This window comes from Chlorocebus sabaeus, chromosome 20 (assembly GCF_047675955.1).
Source record: "Chlorocebus sabaeus isolate Y175 chromosome 20, mChlSab1.0.hap1, whole genome shotgun sequence".
NCBI classification, from domain to species: domain Eukaryota; kingdom Metazoa; phylum Chordata; class Mammalia; order Primates; family Cercopithecidae; genus Chlorocebus; species Chlorocebus sabaeus.
The window spans coordinates 67,729,901-67,752,171 of NC_132923.1; the positions used below are offsets into that span (position 1 = coordinate 67,729,901).

The following is a 22,271-nucleotide window of genomic DNA, read 5'->3' on the forward strand; positions in this document are numbered from 1 at the left end:
AAAGTATAATAAAAAAATTATTTTCTCCCTGGGTAATTTACAAGTTATTCTAGATATTTCTACTCCTTTTTTAGGTACATAACCTCTAAAATATAAACAAAAATAAAAAATTAGCTTAATTCCTACACAAAGATGCTCTTTTGTAAAAACAAAACAACAACAACAACAACAACAAAAAAAAAACATGTTTCTGCCCAAAAAGAGACCTGGCCTTTGCACCCAGTTTCTTTGGGGTAACCTGAAAACCTTGTAATTTGTCAATAATAGAAATGACTTTGTTATTCAGTAGGCTCTTTTGACCACATTTAATCATTTATGCTATTGAGATGACTTCTGTCAGGCCCGTTAGATAATGTACGCAAATAAGATGGCTCAAGATAGGGGCTGGCCACACTAGAAAGTGCAACCATGTGACTAGAGGTCTGGCACCTGCAGCCACATGATATCAGCCCATTTCCCTCCAGGGAAGGGCAGTAGTAGCGGAGACTCAGTTCAACCACATGAACAGCAACACACTCAACAATACCTCCCTGATCAAGCCTCAGGCTTGAAACTCTGGACACCAAAGCTGTGGTGAGCTACTTGGGTTGCCAGTACCCTCTGTATGTATCTCCATACATCAACTCTGGGAGGATAACACATCCCTGAGAACATGGAATCTTTGTGTTCAGAACACTTGTCGTCTTAATTTCTGCCCTATGTGTCCTTTCCTGTGGCTGGTTCTGATTTGTATCCTTTTGCTATAATAAAATGGCAATCTTAAGTACAGTGCTTTCCTGAGTTTTGTGAGGTTTTCTAGCAAATTGTTAAACATGAAGGAGTCCATGGAGACCCTCAAATTTGTAGTAAATTGGTCTGAAGTAAGGATGGTTCGCAGGACACTTGAATTTGTGGCTGGTGTCAGAAATCTGGGCAGATTGAGAAGATTTATAGGACTGTGCCTTACCTGTGAATTTGCCTAATTCTCTGTAATCTATTTCACTGCTTCTCCTCCACTCTCCCTAATAAAACTAAGGCCAGAAGAACACTTTCACTACTCTCTCTCTTATACTATCTCTCCCTCCAAATGAAGTGATTAAAATGGTTTACACCCTCTCTTTTTCCTACTCTTACCTCAATTCTTTCTGACAATGTTTATTACTTTTATTTCTCAATTATTATTAGAAGTTATCTGGAATGAGTTTCCTGTATTTCAGAAACTTTTATTTAATATTACATTGCTATTTCCAAATGATCTGTCACTACTAATTTGCATTTAATTTTAAGCTTTATGCTCATCATTTGTTTCCTTCCCAAAATTCATTTTTTTCTGTCTTGAGTTCTTACTTGTTTCTCCTAATATTTGTTTAATAATTCAAGTTTTACAACATTTTTCTCAAATGTAGTGTAAGAGTAGAGGTCATTCATCCCCATTTTCCTAGGAAGTACTATTACTTTGGTGTGGATTATTGATAGTGTCATCTTTCACATTCAGTTAGAATGATAAATTATATGCCAATCCAATTTTCCTAGAAAGTCCTAATTTATGCTTATTGCTATAGTATAATCATTAAGAGTGCCATCTTTCACTATCGGTTGGAATGATAAATTATATATTATTGCCCTATGTAAGGGGACACACATTTTAAAGTCTCAATTATCTATGTATATATGTATGTATCTATTTATCTATCTATTCTATCTATCTATCCATCCATCTTATATCTGTCTGTCTATATTGCTCTTAGGTGTTAACACATTGACCAGGTATAGGTTTCTGGGGTTTTAATTCTTATGTATTACTCATTTGTATTTAATTCCACCATTTTCTAGTTTATTTTACTTTTGTAAGAACTTTGATTTTTCTTTTTGAGGCTTTATGGGCTGCTTCCCTTTATCTTCAAATATAGAAATTTTTATGCCTAAGTCCATGGTCTTTTTTATCACTCATCCCAGGAAATCAGCACATCTTTTAAATTTATAAAATTAAACCCTCTGTTATCCCAGGGATATTTTTGTTGAATGAATGTTAAATTAGCGTAACCCCTACATCAGTTCCTCTTTCATATTCTGGAAATTCTATTATTGGCATGTTATATCCCGGATCTATCCTTAAAGTCTTTTATCTTTTTCATCAATATCTCCATTTAAAAATGTTTGCTCTCAGTTTTCTTTGATCTTCTAGGATACTAATTCAGTTCTCAACCAAGGTCATACTTTCTCTGGTTTACTTATCAAATTGTTTAGTTTGGAATCATGATTTTTATTTTTTTAATTTAAAAAAGTTATTCCTATGAGTCTTCATTTGAATCTTATTAAGTGTTCATATTATTTTTCTATTCAAGTTGACATTTTTTTCCTCCAACAGCTATTTTTTCTCTCTGCAGCTGTGAGAATTCCTTTAATATGCTATGACCTTTTTATTTATTTATTTTTTTTGACTGAGCACAGGGGACTCTTATTGATAGTACACAACAAGGCGGGGCTCCCTCAGCCCCTCCCTCTCCAGGAGGTCTGAATGGAAACTGTGAGGAAGGGGGATTCTCAGTGTGGTAGGGGACTGAGTGTGGCAGGGACTCCCCAGCAGTGAGAGCCTCTCTTTTCCTCTCATGCTCTTGCTGGGGCTGGTGGTCTGGGGGTCTTACTCCTTGGAGGCCATGTGGGCCATGAGGTCCACCACCCTGTTCCTGTGACTTTTCTTTATCACCTTTCTAGAGCCAACTTCCGGTCTTTGAAATTTCCTAACTAGTAATAGACTCATAAATCATGGGAGACAAAACGTGTTCTACCCCTGAGTGGACAGCACACAGCAGAGATCCTAGACTGATGGAGCTCTGAATGGTCAAGAAAGGGAATTCTTGCAGCTCCACCTAAACTGTAAGTTTAATACGCCGCTTATCTCTATCTCCAAAGTCCAGTCTCACTGTGCTCCAGATTATCGATACTGTGGAAAGGATGACCGGAAACTGAGAGAAGTAAGCGGGCTTACAGGGCAAAGAAGGGCTCTGGTCCACTTACTGCTCCAGTTGCATGACAGGAAAAAGCAGAAAAGAGAACCCACCATGACCATGCCCACTACCTAATGTGGCTGGTCATCATGCTGTGTCTGACCAATCAGATAAATGACACTCTTCCCTCAAGAATAATGAGAAGGCAGGACAATGAAGCCATCCCTGGGATTGGGAGACTAGAGTAAGCTTTCTTTACCTCTAAAGACCCATCCCAGGTGCTAGAGTTGATGAAAGACATGAAGAGAAATAAAATATAACATTTGTCATCAGAGAGCTCAATGACTAGTAGATAAATCAGGAAGGTAATCCAGAAAAATAGAAACATAATGGAAGTTTGTTCAAGATGATATGTGACCCAGAGAAGAGCATCATAAAATCTACTTGATAGGCTTTATAATTATCTCCCTGAGCAGGTAATGTTAAAGTAGACATTCAAGGTCATCTTGAAAGATTAGGAGTTTACCAGGTGCCAAAAATTTACCTTATGCATAGAAGCAAGCTGTGCTAAAGAATCAAGATATAAAATAGCATAAGAACTCCTTATGTAACTAGAGTTCCAGATCCAGGTTGTACAGAACTGAGAGATTAGGCTGAATAAGCAACAGGAATCAGAAAATGAAAGTCCTAAGAAGTCTTCTGTATCATGCTAAGGAGGTTTGAGTTTTGTCCTACAGGTGATAAGGCAAGTTCGCCACTTTTAATTTATATTGGCCAGTCTTCCCCAATAGGTTTTAAGAGAGAATAATAATATTAGGAAGTCAGAGACTCCTGAAAAAGGAAAAATAAGAAAAGTTTATTAGACTCTATTATAAAATGCCAAAAATATGATAGTACCACCTACTCACCACCTACTCCATCCATACAGCTCCTGGGACTTACTGACACAGTAATTAGCAATCAAGGTTACAAGGCCAAATCAAAGTTTCTAAATTCCTATTATAGACCTGATTTTAAACACACAAAGCAGCATAAAAATGTAAAAAAAAAAAAAAAAAAAAAAAAAAATGATTTGGGCTGCACAATTGGCTAATTATTTCCTGCTATTAACAAAAACTCAGTATCAAAATAATAGTGCCAGTTTGGAAAGCACAACAAGAAAGATAAAAAATGGTGGTAATTGAAGCATCAAACCATTTAAGGTGAAAAACCAAAGGAAAAGTACTTTGTGTCCTTAATTTCAATAACAATGCAACTTGATTTTTTTTATTCAAAATTGCACATATAATAATAGTTAAAGAATTCTTTTCCTTTGAGATGATGCCTATGATAAACATAGGCATTCTCAAAGGCATGGTAAGAATGACTTTCAAGTCTGTGATGTTCAGAATGAATTTATCCAGTTTTCTTGAAACAATAATAAAAAGTATTGAAGACTATGGGGCGTGTACCCTATGAGGAGGAAAAATTTAATCTATTAGCATTTGATTTGAGTGTTATTTTCTATGGCTATGTTTTGTTTTGTTATTTCTACCATATGTTTATTATATTATAAATAAATTGTCTTTAGTAAAATTTAATTAGCTGGTATTTGTAAAGCTGTCTAAAGATGGGCTTTGTATAATTGCTAAGCACTTGTTTTATTACCAAGTTTCAATATTTTCTTTGTATGCTGGCTGCATATAAGTAACATTAATTTTTAAAACTGCAGTAGAAATCTCTCATTCTCCATAGCTGTGCAGAAAAAAATAAGGGTGCTGCAGAGTTGTCTGAAGCAACACTCATAAGGAGTTAATTTCTAGCTTACACAATTATGTTCAGAATTGAGATACTTATCGAGAGCATTTTAAGGCCCTGCAAAAATCATGCCCTAGTCACTGAGTCAGTGTCCTCAATATTAGCACACAGGTAAACTCAGATTTCAGAGAACAGCATTCAGGAAGAAATGCTGCACAGTGTTGAGAACATACATAGTGTGATTGAGAACTGACCTAGGATAATCTGGTCATAGATAAAAGTAGCCACCAGAAAAATCTAAGGGGGCTAGTGTTTGCCAAGCTCCATAACTTAGCTGTCAGGTTATAAATAAAACACACCATATATTGTTCCTAAATTCTGCTCCTCACACAGACATTTATTAGATTACTATTTATTAGCAACGCTGGCACAGAATGTGTTCATACCACGTTGTCTACATTGGAAAAAATTCCAAATCTATGCCCTTTGGGTATTCCAACCACTTAAGTTCATTTTGAAGAAGATACAGAAAAATTCCTGAGACAAGGGCTCCATCTGGCATTATGCAATCCAGAAATCCTCCCCAAACTAATAAGTAGAAGTGGAACCAGTTGGGGTATCAAGATCACAGGTCCCATCCCAGAGGAGTCCACAGAACCAGCAAGCAAGTAGTCAAATTGCATGTCTTGAATATCTTCACTTTTATAAATAAGATCCCTTTAAAAAATAAATTATGATATTTACTAAGATTAATTTTATTAATAAAATAAGGTTTTATTCAGTAAAGTATCAGTTATTGATTATGTATTAATAGCAGGAATGGCAGAAGCCTGGCCTTTTATCACATTGCTAGCAGACTACCCTTTGAACCTAAAGTCCTGATAGTATCACCTAATCACATCTAGAGCTAAAATGTAAATAACTGTCACACACCTACTATGACAATAACAGGAGTGAAGTGTTTTAAAGCAAACTTTAGGCATTATAGCAGGCATGCTGGGAAGCATATAGGATTTTGAACAAAGGTCTCCTTAGCAAATAGTTGCTAAGGTATTTGATGTTTCAAAAGTTATTTAACTTTTGTAGTCTCAATATATTCATCCATAAAGAAACTAAAGTAATAATACATATTGCATAAGATTGTAATGAGAATTAATTGAATTTTTTAAAAGTGCTTTATAAATGGTAAAGCCTTACTTTAAGTTTTATAAAGGTTAAATGATCCTTAAAGGCAGCTGGAAGTACAATTGCAGGCAGAGATGAGGGATTTTCTTAGTCTTATTTTATGCCAGGTATTTCGTTAGTTGCTTTATTGAGAAGATAAAAATACACAATCCTTATAATCTTTAATGTCAAAATAGAAAACCTCTAAGTTCCATATTCCTTAATTCAGTCCTATCTAATAAAAATTATGCTTATACCAGAGATCTTAATAAGGGATCTCATTAGCAAACGTTAATGAAAAATTGGTGGAATATTGTGGGCTCAGATACATTGCAGGAAGCAAAATTCTGGACTGCTCACTGATAAAGACAAAATTTAGGAATGTTTAGAAGGCATTTAACCTAGAGTTATTATGAAAATACACTCTGTTTCTTGTTAGATTAAGATTTGTATCAGATTTATACCTGTTCTGTAGCTCCTCATCATAAAATATCTTGGCTGTTTTTGAAGAATTTCCTTGAAGGCATGTAGACTTCAAAAGCTGAAAAATCTCCTCCTATGGAAATTAACTATTAATTATAAAGTTAAACATTGTACTTGTTTTTTCATGGAAAAAATCTATTATAATTAACAATTGTTTTCTGCCCTCCCTGGGGGAGGATTATAATTTTATAACCTACTGATGACAGAATAGACCAATGAAATGAGAATTAAAATGACCACATTCCAGCTCATACAGAAGTTTTTTGAGCAAGTATGTAGTTTTCCTTTGTTGTGAATTTGTCAATGTTTTATATATGAATGTTTCACCAGTCTGAGGCCCAAAGAAAAGACAATATGGAGAAGAGCCATAAGCGCCCTATGATGTCCCCACAGCATCAGTGAGAAAAATCTTTGCTTTTGTAGAACACTGAGATTTTAGAATCATTTGTCACTGTGGCCTATCCTGACCTGTCCTTACCCATAATCTATAATTTCATATGTATACAAAAGGTTTAAAATTCCATTGCCACTTTGTTAATCAGAAAGTATCATATTCTGTATCTGGCTTTCTTCCTTTAGGCCACATAGTGACTAAAACATTACACTGGAAAAGTAATATGATGATTTATTTTCTTCAACAGCAGCTCTACCTGCATCCAAATCAAATTGGAAGCTAGAAAAGTAGATTTCTTGTACCCTATATGAAAAAGGAGAAGAAATATCCCAGGCAGTAGGAAAGTACTAATACTTCCCAGGAAAATCGCAGGCATGCAGTAGTCACTCAATACATATTTGTGAAATAAGTGGATTAAAATGTGACACCAATGAATTCAAGTAGCAGTGACATGAAAATTGTTTTTTTTCCCTACAATATTAGGCAGCTCTTGTAAGATTATTGTGTAAGAAACAGCTCCCAAAGGGTAATGATTTTTTAAAAAATAGTGAATTTTCTTATTCATATGTCTGTGGATCAGAGTATAATAGGGCTCTACTTCAAACTATAGGTTCAGTTTAGCTCTTCTCTGCATACTTCTCATTCTGAAACAGAGACTATTCAGAGCATTCTCTCCTAATACCAAACAAGGGGAGCATAAGAGGGTAAACCACATCATACAACTGTAGCTTCTGGCTGCAAACCAGTGTACATTCCATCACCCAAAGCAAGGCACATCTCCCAGCTCAGTGTCAATGAAGAGACATATTCTCTAGCTACTCTACTGCAAAGCACATGGCTAAGTGTATGGACATAAAGTTCTATTATAAGGAAAGCATAAAGTGTTAGGACAAAAATACTACCTAACACATCTATCCCAAATGACATTTTTTTCATCAAAATTTAAAAGCAACAATAAACAGCAAAAATCTCCTCTATGGTATTAGTTATATCTGTTGAGAATTCTATAATCCATCCAATTGACTGGTATCTTGACAAGTTAAGCCAGAAACCTTGAGACTAGTCCATTAAGAATTGCCTAAATTCAATAGTTGTAATCGGTTGAAATTTTGAAATTGACTAATACATGACATAGGAGTTTCTGTCGGGAATAAATAATCTTCTTAAAATAATTCAAAACTCAAGAAATATTTGGGAAATTTTAAAATATATTTTGAACAAGGCTTTGAAATCATACATATGTATTATAATTTATACATTAGTGATGAAAGGAATGAGGCACAGCCCCCATATATCTCCCAACTTCCTGAGCCCAGCACAAACACATTCCTCCATATTTCTTTCAAACTTCAGAAAAACATCACCTGGGAGATCTCCGATAAGGAATGCTAAATGTATAATGTTAACCAATTGTAATGCAGTAACTGAGAGAACTACCTTGTTCCCTGTAACTTTACATATCCTGTTTACATCGGGCTATAAAAAGCAAGCACTCGCATTGTTCAAGGCCCTCTTGTATGCTGTACAATGGAGGGACCAAGTTCGAGCTTGTAGTAAAGATCCTTGCCGCTTGGCTTTGACTCTGGACTCTGGTGGTCTTCTTTGGGGAACAAACGGTCTGGGTATAACATCTGGGGGCTCGTCTGGGATTCCCCCAAGCCCACCAGACCCCTGGTCAACGGATCTACTAGGATCGATCTACTGATAGGTGAGTCGGCTCCTCTCCGTTTGTCTGTCCGTGTCTGTTCTGAATCTGAATCTGAATCTGTGACTCGCGAGGTCTGAAACTGGAGCTGGCGCTGTCCTGGCGGACGCGCTATAGGACAGCCAGCGGAGACCAGTGGGAGACATCCCGTGGCTCTCGTGTGATCTAAATTGCCATCTGGGCTGCCGGAGCGCCATCGCAATCCGAGCAGCTAACTCTGACCGGGGTTACCAGTGCGCGCTTGCAATCTGGGCTGCCGGAGCTCCATGGCGATCCGAGCAGCTAACTCTGACCCTGGCTACCGGTGCGCGCTCGCGATCTGGGCCGCCCGAGCACGTTTGCGGTCTGGGCGGCGGCTGTCTCTGACCCGGGCTGCCGGGGTGCGCTCGCGATCTGGGCCGCCGGAGCGCGTTTGCGGTCTGGGCGGCGGCTGTCTCTGACCCGGGCTGCCAGGGCACGCTTGCAACTAGATATCAGTCAGATTTCCTTTACAGGGATTCTAACTCACCTTCCTTTACAGGAAGAGACTACAAATTATCACAGGATGGGTAATACCCAGAGCACTCCTCTATCTCTTCTTACAAGTAATTTCAAGGAAGTAAGAGCGAGGGGCCATGATCTTAGAATAGAGATCAGGAAGGGAAAACTAATTATTCTGTGCCGCTCAGAATGGCCTGCCTTTGATGTGGGGTGGCCACCCGAAGGGACCTTCGGACTTGCTGTCATCACTAGAGTAAAGTCCAAGATTTTCCTACCTGGGCTTGCGGGCCACTTGGATCAAATCCCATATATCCTCATATGGCAGGACCTAGTTGAGAACCCGCCTGCTTGGCTGTCACCTTTCCAATTAGCCCCTGAACCTTGTAAGGTACTGGTTGCTCCACGGCTAAAATCCAAGCAGCCGATCGCCCCCCCATCCTGTTTTACCTGATAGCGGGGACCCACTGTTCACAGAACCCCCTCCGTACCCCTCCGGGCCACAGGCCCCCACCCCCAGGCTGAGCCGCGGGAGGGAGCAGGCGGACGGGAGGCGGCCTGCACACACGGACCGGCTGAGAGTGAAAGTAACTCTGAAGGGCCGGCAGGGCTGACATGAGGGCGCACTTCGCGGGCTAGCCCCCCCCCCAGCCGCCTGACTCCACAGTGGCTCTACTCCTTCGGGAAATAGGACCCCCAGATGACACGGGAATCCCCAGGCTCCAGTACTGGCCATTCTCTACCAGTGATCTATATAACTGGAAGACCCAGAGTGCTCGGTTTTCAGACAACCCCAAAGATTTAATGGCTTTACTGGATAGTGTCATGTTCACCCACCAGCCCACTTGGGATGATTGTCAGCAGCTCCTCCGAATCTTGTTCACAACAGAGGAGCAAGAGAGAATACAGGTAGAAGCTAGAAAGCTGGTCCCGGGGGACGACGGTCAACCGACTGCCAACCCCGACCTCATAAATGCGACTTTTCCTCTGACCAGGCCCGCGTGGGACCACAACATGGCAGAAGGTAGGGGACGGCTACGCCTTTATCACCAGACTCTAATGGCGGGTCTCCGGGCAGCTGTTCACAAGCCCACTAATTTGGCTAAAGTATACTCTGTTCTGCAGGGAAAGACAGAGAGCCCAGCTACCTACTTAGAAAGATTAATGGAAGCTTTTAGACAGTACACCCACATAGACCCAGAGGCTCCAGGAAGTCAGGCAGCTGTTGTAATGTCTTTCATAAATCAGGACACTGTTTTAAATTTGAAAGACGCTTTCTTCAGTTTGCCTTTAGCCCCTCAGAGCCAAAAGCTCTTCGCCTTCGAGTGGAATAACCCTGGAAGGGGCATAAGTGGCCAACTGACATGGACCAGGCTGCCGCAGGGATTCAAAAACTCTCCTACCCTGTTCGATGAGTCCCTCCATGAAGACCTGGGTGAGTACCGACGTAAACACCCTGAAATAACTTTACTAAAGCATGTTGATGACCTCCTGATTGCTGCTGAGACCCAAGAAGCTTGTATTCAAGGGACCAAAAGTCTCTTACAAGCTCTGGGAAATCTAGGCTACCGAGCCTCAGCAAAGAAAGCTCAAATCTGTAAGCCAGAAGTAGCATATCTGGGGTACCTGCTAAAAGGAGGGCAGCGCTGGTTAACAGACGCTCAGAAGCAGATTGTTCTGCAGATCCCCAGGACACAATCCACCCGACAAGTGAGGGAATTCCTGGGGTCGGCAAGATTTTGTAGACTATGGATACCTGGGTTCGCAGAACTGGCTAAACCCTTGTATCAGGCAACACAGGGGGGGCAGCAGCCATTTAATTAGACAGTCGAAGCCGAGTCGGCTTTCCAACAGATCAAAACCACCCTACTCTCTGCGCCTGCACTGGGACTACCTGATGTCACCAAGCCCTTCCACTTATACGTGGACGAGAGTAAGGGTGTCGCCAAGGCGGTAATAACTCAGAACTTAGGCCCCTGGCGGAGGCCGGCTGCCTACCTGTCAAAGAAGTTAGACCCAGTGGCTGCCAGGTGGCCCCCTTGTCTCCGAATGATTGCGGCCACGGCTCTGATGGTACAAGATGCTGATAAACTTGTCATGGGTCAAGAATTGCGGGTCGTTACCCCACATGCCATCGAAGGTGTACTCAAACAGCCACCTAATCGATGGATAAGTAACGCCCGGCTCACCCACTACCAAGGACTACTACTAAATCCTATCAGGATAACCTTCCTGCCCCCAACGACCTTAAACCCTGCCTCGCTGCTGCCCAACCCGGACCTGGACGCGCCACTCCATGATTGCACCGAGATACTAGCTCAGGTGCACGGAGTTCAAGAGGACCTGCAGGACCGCCCACTCCCTGACGCTGACCTCGTCTGGTTCACTGATGGGAGCAGCTTCATGCATCAAGGCCAGAGGTACGCTGGAGCGGCAGTGATTTCAGAGACTGAGGTAATCTGGGCAGAACCCCTGCCCCCGGGGACATCGGCCCAGAAGGCCGAACTGATAGCGCTCACCCAAGCTCTCACCTAAGGGGCAGGGAAAAAGCTGACAGTATATACAGACAGCCGATATGCTTTTGCTACGGCGCACATACATGGGGCCATTTACAGGGAGCGAGGGTTACTAACGGCTAAAGGAAAAGAGATAAAAAACAAGCAAGAAATCCTAGCCCTGTTAACAGCGCTATGGAAGCCAGAAAAGTTAGCCATTGTGCATTGCCCAGGGCATCAGAAACCAACCACTCCAATTGCTCAAGGCAACTTTCTGGCAGACCAAACTGCAAGAAATGTGGCGAAGGCTCCCAGCCAACTCCTTGCACTCCAGCTCCCTGACCCGGGCCCCTGGGACTTGCCATATTCCCCTGATTATTCAGTACAAGATCTCCAGGGGATTGACAAACTTCCCCTGAAACAGATCCAGAATAGGTGGTGGACTGATACTAATGACCAAACCATCCTACCAGAAAAATTAGGACAACAAGTATTAGAACACATCCACCAAACCACCCACCTGGGTGCTCGGCGGATGATAGACCTGATCAGACGCTCTAAGCTCAAATTCAGACACACAGCCGAGAAGGCCAGCAGCATCGTGGCAAGTTGCAAAGTCTGCCAGCTTAACAACGCCTACCCCCAATCCCAGACTGCAGCAGGAACAAGGCTCAGGGGAACCAGGCCCGGTATCTACTGGGAAATAAATTGTACTGAAATAAAGCCAGGAAAGTACGGGTATCGGTACTTACTTGTCTTTGTAGATACTTTTTCAGGGTGGACTGAAGCATTCCCAACCAAAAGAGAAACTGCTCAGGTCGTAGCAAAAAAAAAAAATTCTGGAAGATATCCTTCCCAGGTATGGCTTCCCCGTCCAGATAGGGTCAGATAATGGGCTTGCCTTCGTCGCTAAGGTAAGTCAGGATTTGGCTTCCATCCTTGGGGCAAATTGGAAACTACATTGCGCTTACAGGCCCCAGAGTTCAGGACAGGTAGAGAGGATGAATCGGACCTTAAAAGAGACCTTAACTAAATTGACTATGGAGACTGGCGCTAATTGGGTGGTCCTTCTCCCCTACGCTCTGTTCCGGGCCCGTAATACCCCTTACAGACTGGGCCTTATCCCTTAAGAAATCATGTATGGCAGACCTCCACCCCTGGTTCCCAGCTTAAAAGATGATCTGCTTAAGTCTGAAACAGAAAATATCTCTGAATTCTTATTTTCTCTACAAGCCTTGCAGAAAATTCATCAAGAAATCTGGCCCAAACTGAAGGAACTATATGAGACCGGCCCCCCACCGACACCCCATCCATACCAGCCGGGAGACTGGGTCCTGGTTAAGCAACACCGACAACAGACCCAGGTAAAAGGGACCACTCCAGGCACTCCTGACCACACCCACCGCCCTAAAGGTAGAAGGCATCGCGTCGTGGATCCACTACACCCCGTCAAGCCAGTGGACCCAACCTCCGACCTTCTGGGACCAATCACAGCAGCGGCTAAAGCACCGGCCACGTGGACTGTGGACAGAGCTAAGAACAACCCCAGTCAGGAGAAGTTTCCCTACTGTTTCTCAGGAGCCAATTCCAGCCTCTGCAGCATCACTGCAGTGCCCCCTAATATCACCCTAAGGGCTCCGCCGGGCATATTCTTCTGGTGTAATGGGACATTATCTAAGGACCTATCTAGTCCCTCTGTTACCAACCTACTGTGTCTTCCTGTCACATTAGTTCCTCGGTTGACTCTACTAACTGCTGGCGAGTTCCTAGGGTACACCGGTAACTGCACTAGTACTGCTATTCACCCAGTCCCTAGACCAAGACCTGCACGAGCCATATTTCTCCCCCTCATTGCAGGAATCTCCCTCACCGCATCCCTCATTGCGGTCGGGATGGCGGGGGGAGCCCTAGGTCACACCCTCATAGAAAGCAATAAGTTGTACCAACAATTTGCGGTTGCTATGGAGGAGTCAGCTGAGTCCCTTGCCTCCCTTCAGCGGCAGCTCACGTCCCTAGCCCAGGTAACCTTGCAGAACCGGAGGGCCCTAGACCTACTCACTGCGGAAAAAGGTGGTACATGTATGTTTCTGAAAGAAGACTGTTGTTTCTACATAAATGAATCAGGGCTTGTAGAAGACCGGGTCCAACAGTTACGCAAGTTAAGCACTGAAGTAAAAACACGGCAGTTTGCTTCAGCTGCAGACCAATGGTGGAATTCCTCTATGTTTTCTCTGTTAGCCCCCTTCCTTGGACCCCTGCTAAGTCTACTCTTTCTGCTAACCGTAGGACCTTGTGTTGTTAACAGAATTTTGCAGTTTGTCAGAGAAAGGTTTGACACTGTTCAGCTCATGGTCCTCAGAGCCCAATACCAACCTGTAAACGCTGAAACAGAGTCAGACTTATAAGACCCAAGATTGGCTCTAGAGTTACCTGAAAAGAAGGGGAGAATGAAAGGAATGAGGCACAGCCCCCATATATCTCCCAACTTCCTGAGCCCAGCACAAACACATTCCTCCATATTTCTTTCAAACTTCAGAAAAACATCACCTGGGAGATCTCCGATAAGGAATGCTAAATGTATAATGTTAACCAATTGTAATGCAGTAACTGAGAGAACTACCTTATTCCCTGTAACTTTACATATCCTGTTTACATTGGGCTATAAAAAGCAAGCACTCGCATTGTTCGAGGCCCTCTTGTATGCTGTGCAATGGAGGGACCAAGTTCGAACTTGTAGTAAAGATCCTTGCTGCTTGGCTTTGACTCTGGACTCTGGTGGTCTTCTTTGGGGAACAAACGGTCTGGGTATAACAGTGAATGTGTATGACTTATGACTTAATGGTTAATTTTATGTGTCAACTTGGCTAAGCCATGGAATACGGATATCCAATCAAATGCCAGTCTAGATGTTCTTCTGGAGGTACTTTTTAGGTAAGACTATCACTTAAGTCAATAGCTTTTGAGTAAAGCAGGTTACTTTCCATAATGTAAATGGACCTTATCCAATCTTTTGCAGGCCTCAAGAGAAAAAGACTGAGATCCTCAGAGGAAGAGGGAATTCTGCCTCCAGAGTGTCTTTGAACTCTAGCTGCAACATTACATCTTTCCGGGGCCTGAGCCTGAGAGCCTGCCCTGCAGATTTTATACTTACCAGGCCCCCACAATCACATGAACCAATTCCTTAAAATGAGGAATTCCCAAAGTAAGCCTTTCTCTTTGTATATTCACATATCTTATTGGTTCTATTCCTCTGGAGAGCCCTTAATAACCCAGTGGCCAACATTATTTATGAATGACAGAAAAATTATGAAATAGAAGTTAACTACAAATGTAACAAAGTTACAGAATGGTTAATGCTTATAAAAGATTTTTCATTTTAAACATAAAGAAGTAAAGTATCCACTTTTAATTAATTGACAATCATAAAAAGTAGATGAAAAATGCAGACACAGCATAATCATCAATTCTACTTTCTTCATAAAATTCTTTGAATTATAGAGAAATATTTTAAATAGATTAAATACAGAATATCAATGGAATAAAATTATAGGATATCACTAATAGAACAGAAAATTTGAGGACCACCTGAAAAGTGAAATAAAAATATAATAGACTGTGACTAGAAACCAAATAATGTCACAAAGATGAGGAAAATTAGAATCTAAGTTCAAACAGTTATAAATGATTCTCAAGACTCAGAGTCAGGTTGCTCAAAAAGCCAGAAAGGATCTTAGAGAAATCACTTAAAAACAACTATATGCTTTTTAAAACTTAGCATTTCTTCTTTCTTCCTAGTGTGGGCATGAGACTCAGAAAGAAGAGCAGAGCAGAGCTTCAGTCAACTTCAGATTCTGACATGAGTTACAGTGAAGGTGGAGGGTGGGGATAGGGTTGGAAAGCAAAGAAAGGTGGCCCTGACAGAAAGAAAATAATCTAAAGTGCTTCAGCGCCAAGGCAAACCTCCTTATTCTGGCAATGGGTGAAAGTGTAGGGTAAGGTTCTCAGTCTTTCCATGACTGTTTTCCCCAACACACATTAAAGTGAAGCTTGCCTGTTGCTCTTCCCACGAAAATAGAAATGCCACAGCCAGCCCAAGCAATTAGAAGAGAGGAATGTTGGTGACAGACAGACTTACATATCTGGAAATAAAATGCCTTTCATTGCCTTTATTAATCTACCTAGTCCTTCATTCCTAAATCAGATTGGCAGACAAGTGCCACTAGACTTTTAAAGAAAAGTGATAGGCTGGGTGTGGTGGCTCACACCTGTAATCCCAGCACTTTGGAAGGCCGAGGTGGGTGGATCGCCTGAGGTCAAGAGTTCGAGATCAGCCTGGCCTACATGGCAAAACCCCGTCTCTACTAAAAATACAAAAATTAGCTGAGCGTGGTGGTGCATGATAGTAGTCCCAGCCACTTGGGAGACTGAGGCAGGAGAATCGCTTGAATCTAGGAGGCGGAGGTTGCAGTGAGCTGAGATCATACTACTGCACTCCAGCCTGAGCGACAGAGCAAGACTCCATGTCAAACAAACAAAAAGAATAAAAAGAAAAGCAATAAACTAAAATAGAATGATCAAGATAAACAAGAAGAGTTGATTTTGGAAAAAAAAATTCAAGGAAAAACAGAAATTTTCATAATAATTTAATTAACAGTTTCAGAGAAAAACTAAATATGATTAACAATTTTCATTGCAATTGCAATGATAAATATAAAGGGTCTGTACTATAGAATAAATTGCTAAAATAAAAAAGGCAACTAAAATTAGAAATAAAAATTAGAAGAAAGATTAAATAGAAAAAGGAAATGGTTAAATAACATATTAATGATCTGAAAAATAAAATAAATCCTAGTAAGTCACAATTAATAAAGAGCAATATGACAATAAAATTTAAAGTGTAAATAAATGAAGCTTCTTAGAGAGCAATCCAAGATACCCATTTTCCATCTAAAGGGAGTTTCAAATGAAAGAATTCAGATAATCAAAGAAAGGAAATAATAGAAAACCTTTCCACTGAGCTAAAAAGGACATCAAATATTATATTTAATTTGTCACTAGGTGCCAAATAACATGAATCTTTAAAAAAAAAAAAAAAGACATATTCTGATTTACCTAAGAACTCAAGGAATAAAGAAAAAAAATCTAAAATCCACCCTTAAAATAATCAAATTACAAAAACTTTTAAAGAGATTTGTGTTAGATTTCTCAGGGGTGCCTATATTCTAGAATGAATGGAGTAATATCTTCAATCTTTTGGAAAAGAAAAAAACCTAGAAAATACTTTTGAAACAAGAATTCTGTACTAAGCCAACATTTTGGTCAAATAGATGAACAAATTATTACATATTAAGACATAATTGAAGAATTTCTGCAGCAAAGTGAAATATAATCAAGAAAAATAATATGTGAAATTTAAGAGAGGATGCAAAGTGAAAACTCCAATAAAAACAGTGAAGTTGTAATAAATTTTGATGTGTAATATCAATGATAATACATGAACCTAAAGTCCAAGATGATTATTACATAGAAGATTGTGCAGAGGCAGATGGAAGTTTCCCATTAAGTAGAACTTTGCAAAGACTCTCAGATTGGATTTTGATCAGATAGAGAAACACAAATATTAATTAACCCTAGACATTGTTGAAAAAAAGATTAAGCTTCAAAATCAAAAGTAATTATTGGAAACCTAGAAATATAACGTAAAATTTTTAAAAGTTGACTCAACAACATTTCAAAAACCTGAATTAAATAATAACCATAGAAAAATATGAAAAGATATTCTAGGATCTGCCTATACAAATATTAGGCTCAGAAATTTTATGAGCAATTTGTAGCAAACATTTAGGGTCAGATAAGGTTTCTTTTACAATATTTAAATCCCTGCCCCCAATTTCTTTGTGGTATTTAATTAACAACTTCTATGACAGTAAGAAATGAAACTATAAAGACCTAAGAGTAAATTAATGTGGAGTAAAGGGATTTCCAAGAGATTAAATGGTAGAATTCTAGAAATTGAGATCAGTGCAATATGGACATAAGGGAAAGGTAGAAATTACATATGATTCCCAATTCTAATGATAATTGTTGGATGCCATTTACTTCGAAAACACAGGAAAGGAGTGTTTTGGGTAGATAGAGGGGAGATGTTAAATTCTAGTTAAATATGATAAATACTAGAATCAAGGAGTATGACATTTGAAGGCTCTGATCATTAACATCAAATCTCATATTCCCAAGGCTATTGCTAAGTTACTCCATTTGTAATGCACAGCCCTCCTGAGTAAGAAGTCAGTTAATGTGGCAGCAATAACTTTCATGTTTATTTTCACTCCTGTGCCTAGCACAGAAGGAGCTATGGTTCAACAGAGACACACTGATGTGTTACTGACTAACCTTAGATTTTACGACTCACTGTCATTTAATACTTGAATATTTTGTGTGTACACAGATTAATTGGTCATGTCTGTTCTTAGAAAAGTATTTCCTTTTGCACACATACATTTTTACAGACAGATATATGCTACAAATAAATATATTCCAATACTCCACAACTGTTATAATTGAAAAAGAGACAAAATGCCAACATGTCTCAATGTCATTAACTTTTCAGAGTATACAAAAGATTGGAAAGTTTCTCAAGTAATATCACAAAACAAGCATAAGTATTAAAAACAAAAATGGACAGCGAAATAATGTATTCTGCTCAAGAAGGGCTTCTTTCCAAGGAATACAAAGAGAGTTCTAAATTAAGAAAATTTATATATATACACACACACACACACACATAATATATACAAATTATATATATATTATATATATAAATTATATATATATCACTGCATTCATGAATTTTAAAAACTAATAGATGAAAAAAATTGATGTAATTAAAAAATATATACTAGCAAATAGCAGCAGAAGAAACCTTTTTTTATTTGATAATATCTGTATATCAGAATCTCCCAGTAAAACTTAAGGGTAAATAGTTTTTAAAATTACATTGAACTCAGGAACAAATTATAGATGTTAACTGTCTTAGTTCAGGATACTATAACAAGAAAACAAGAGACTGGGTGGTTTAAACAAGAAATATTTCTTTTTTCACAATTCTGGAGGATTGAATATGCATGATGCATGATCAGATTTTTGTGAGGGCCCACTTCCTGGTTTCCTCAAATGGTGGAGAAAAAGAGAAAAAAAGAAGCTCTCCTGTATCTCTTCTTATAAGGACACTAAGCTTATTCCCGAGAGCTTCAATCTCATGACCTAATAACCCCCCAAAGGCCCCATTTCCAAATATCATTTCATGAGGAATCAGGCTTCAACTTACAAATTTTGGGGGGAACACAAACATTTAGTTTTCTAGTACCAATTATCACTGTCATTTATTATCTTTCTGGATATCCCAGACAATGAAGTAAATCAGAAAAAATAAATAAAAAGCATATATATTTGAAAAGACTACATAAGGTATAAGGATTTACAAATGATATGTGTCTCTAAAAAAAAAAGAATCTGGGAGAACTCACTTGAAAATTTCTCAACATTAGTAACTGGCTTTTGTTATCACTGCTGGATATAAAAGATCCATACAAAAAATCAATACAAAAGATTAATGCAAGAAACCCCCACTACTTTAACTATACAACAGAAATAAACAATAAGAAAAAGTAAAGGGAAAATATCACTTGAATTAGCAACAAAAATATAAAATGTCTAGTAATGTACCTAGCATATTTAATACACCAAAGAACATAAAAGAAGACTAAAGTAAATAGACATACAGAATTCATGAAAGGAAAAAGTAAATATCATGCCACATCTATAAATGTTCCTATGTTAATAAATAAATTCACGGTTGTCCCAAACATGATACTAACCAAATTCTTAGTCAACTCTGACAAGCTAATTCTACAATTTATAAAAAAAGAAAGAAAGGAAACGAAAGAAGAAAGAAAGAAAAGAAATGTAAGTAGAGCTAGTAACTACATTTTTTGGAAAAGAGAATAAATGAAACTTTTTAAAATCTGTACTTAACCTTTCATGTAACAAGGAGATCCATATATATTTATGTGTACCTCGAGTTATCTAAGCTATAATGTTTGAGAGCACAGTTCCCACACAAAACCATCCTCACTTTTGACATCAATTACAGGTTTACAAATGTTTCCACAACCACCCTTAAGTTTGATAATTAGCTTAAAGGACTCACAGAATTTATTGAAAGTAATTATACACACAATACAATCTATTACAGAAAAAGGGTACAGATTACAGTCAGCTAAGGGGAAGAGACACATAGGCTAGAAACCGGGAAGGATCCAAAAAGGGAGCTTTCAATTGTCTTCTTTCTGTGGTGTCATAGATGTCACTGCCTCCTCCTGGTCACCTTATATGACAATATGCACAGAGTATTGTCAACCAAGGAACCTCACCCAAGTCTTGGTGTCCAGAGTTTTTATTGGAGCTCAATCACATACTACCTGCATGACTCACCTTAAATCTCAAGTCCTTCCTGGAAATTTGGCTAATACCTTTGGTCATTAGTTCCTCTGGAGTTTGGACTTTATGTCACAGCCCAAAGTTCCCATCATAAATCACATTGTTAGACTGTCCAGTGGCCAAAGCCCCCAAAGGTGGACAAAGACACTCCTATTAGTCATGACATTCTAGGGCCTAGAGATCTTTTACCAAAAGCCAAGGGTGAAGTTCAGACTCCTCCTTGGTAAGGATAATTTTTCACTATACCATGTAAAAGTGTGTAGCAGTTTATCCAAATAAGGAATGATGTACTAATGTTCATATAAAAGCATAGACAAAATTTCTGGGAAAACATATAGCAAACAGTAAGCTGTAATATAATCAAAGCTATGAAGATGCAGAGGAATATCAGAGGCAAGGAATGTAAAGAGACACTCATTTTCTGCTCTTTGTTCTTTTAAAATATTCAGGTATTCTTTAACAGTAAGAATCAGGGAAAAAGGCAGAATGGGAAGCACCAGGATTCTCTCTCCCCACCTAGACAACAATTGCACTGGTAAAATCTTTCAGATACAACAATTTGGGAACTCTGGAGAGTACTGAAGGCTTGCAACTTCCAGGGGAAGGACTGTATAGTAAATTGTGGTTAATTGTGGTCATTTTTAGCTCTTAACGTAGCAGTAGCTATACATCCCCCTCTAGGATATATTAAGAGACTAATACATTTTAAATATGGCAATTATTAGTATAAAAGTTAGCATTGTTGTAACAACAGTTTGTAAATGCACATTTTGCTTTCTGCACAATTTAAAAGACAAATGTATTTTGAAAAATTATGAGTTTATGTTTTTGAACACACAATGTATAAAGATATAATTTTGTGACATCAAAAACTGAAAGGAGTGGGGAGAAAGATGTAAAGGAGCAATTTTTATATGGTATTATAGTTAAGCTGGTATAAATCCAAATTAGAATGTTATAACTTTAGGATGTTAAATGTAATCCCCATGGTAACCACAAAGAAAATAGCTGTAGAATATACACAAAAGGAAATGAGAAAGGAGTTTAAATATTTCACTACAAAAAATCAACTAAGCACAAAAGAAGACAGTAATATAAGAAATAAAGGGCAAAACAGCCATAAGGCATATAGAAAAAAATAGCAAAATGACAGAAGTAAGTTCCTCCTTATCAGTCAGCCTTAAAAAGAATGTAACTTCTCGCATATGCTACATGGATGAAATTTGAGGTTATTTTGCTAAGTAAAATAAGCCAGTCAAAAAAAAGGGGTACATGCTATATGATTTCACTTATATGAGGTCCTTAGAGTAGTCAAAATCATAAAGACAGAAACTATAATACTGGTTGCCAGGACCTGGGGGAGGGAGGAATGGGGAGTTAGTCTTTAACGGGTATAAAGTTTCATTATTGCAAGATCTGGAAATGGAAGATGGTGATGGTTGCACAATATGACATGCTTAATGCCACTGAAATGCAAACTTAAAGCTGCTTAAAGTGGTAAGTTCTATTTTATGTCTATTTTATTGCAATAAGAAATTGGAAAAAATATTAGTTAATATTTATCTTATGCGATTTGTCTTAGTGCATTTGGACTGCTATAACATGATAACTTAGACGAGGTAATATATAAACAACAGAAATTCACTGCTGACAATTCCAGAGGCTGGGAAGTTCAAGATCAAGTTGCCAGTAGATTTGGTGTCTTGTGAGGGTGTGCTGTCTGCATCACAGATGATGCTTTCTTGCTGTACCCTCATGTGACAGAAAGGCACCAGGGAGCTCTGTTGAGCCTCTGTTATAAGGGCACTAATTACTTTCCTGAGGGCTCCACTGTCACTATTTAGTCATTTTCCAAACACTCCATCTCTTATTACCATGATTTGAGAGGTTAGATTTCAATATATAAATTTTAGGGAGGCACATATGTTCAGACCATAGCATGATTTAAATAACGATTTAATGATATCAGTTTCTCCCCACTTCCACTAAATAATGTGAACAATTATCTAAACAATATTAGGTTTAAAGGGAGCCAAACTATTAGGTTGCCAGAAGTACTCTTGGAGCTCAGAAACCAATACCTCAAAATATGATATTTTGACATACTGGACTGAAGAAGGCTTAAAAGTCCCTCTGACACCCCCCTCTGCCTCTCCAACACACATCTCTTTCCCAAAGCATAGGATAAAAGGATATCATGGGGAGGGGGGAGGGGGGAGGGATGGCATTGGGAGTTATACCTGATGTAAATGACGAGTTGATGGGTGCTGATGAGTTGATGGGTGCAGCACACCAACATGGCACAAGTATACATATGTAACAAACCTGCACGTTATGCACATGTACCCTAGAACTTAAAGTATAATAATAATAATAATAATAAATATATA

At 39.1% G+C, this 22,271-nt stretch overlaps 1 long non-coding RNA gene across 1 annotated transcript in view; it reads right to left on the reverse strand.

The window, feature by feature from the left end:
* Positions 1–4,161: 4,161 nt before the first annotated feature.
* LOC119625291 (uncharacterized) overlaps positions 4,162–22,271 on the reverse strand; it is a 126,706-nt gene continuing 108,596 nt past the window's right edge. The window contains exons 4-5 of the long non-coding RNA XR_005241429.2: positions 6,293–6,384; positions 4,162–4,379 (exon numbers count right to left, since the gene is read on the reverse strand). This is a non-coding gene — a long non-coding RNA (uncharacterized lncRNA). The remainder of the gene's footprint in view (positions 4,380–6,292; positions 6,385–22,271) is intronic.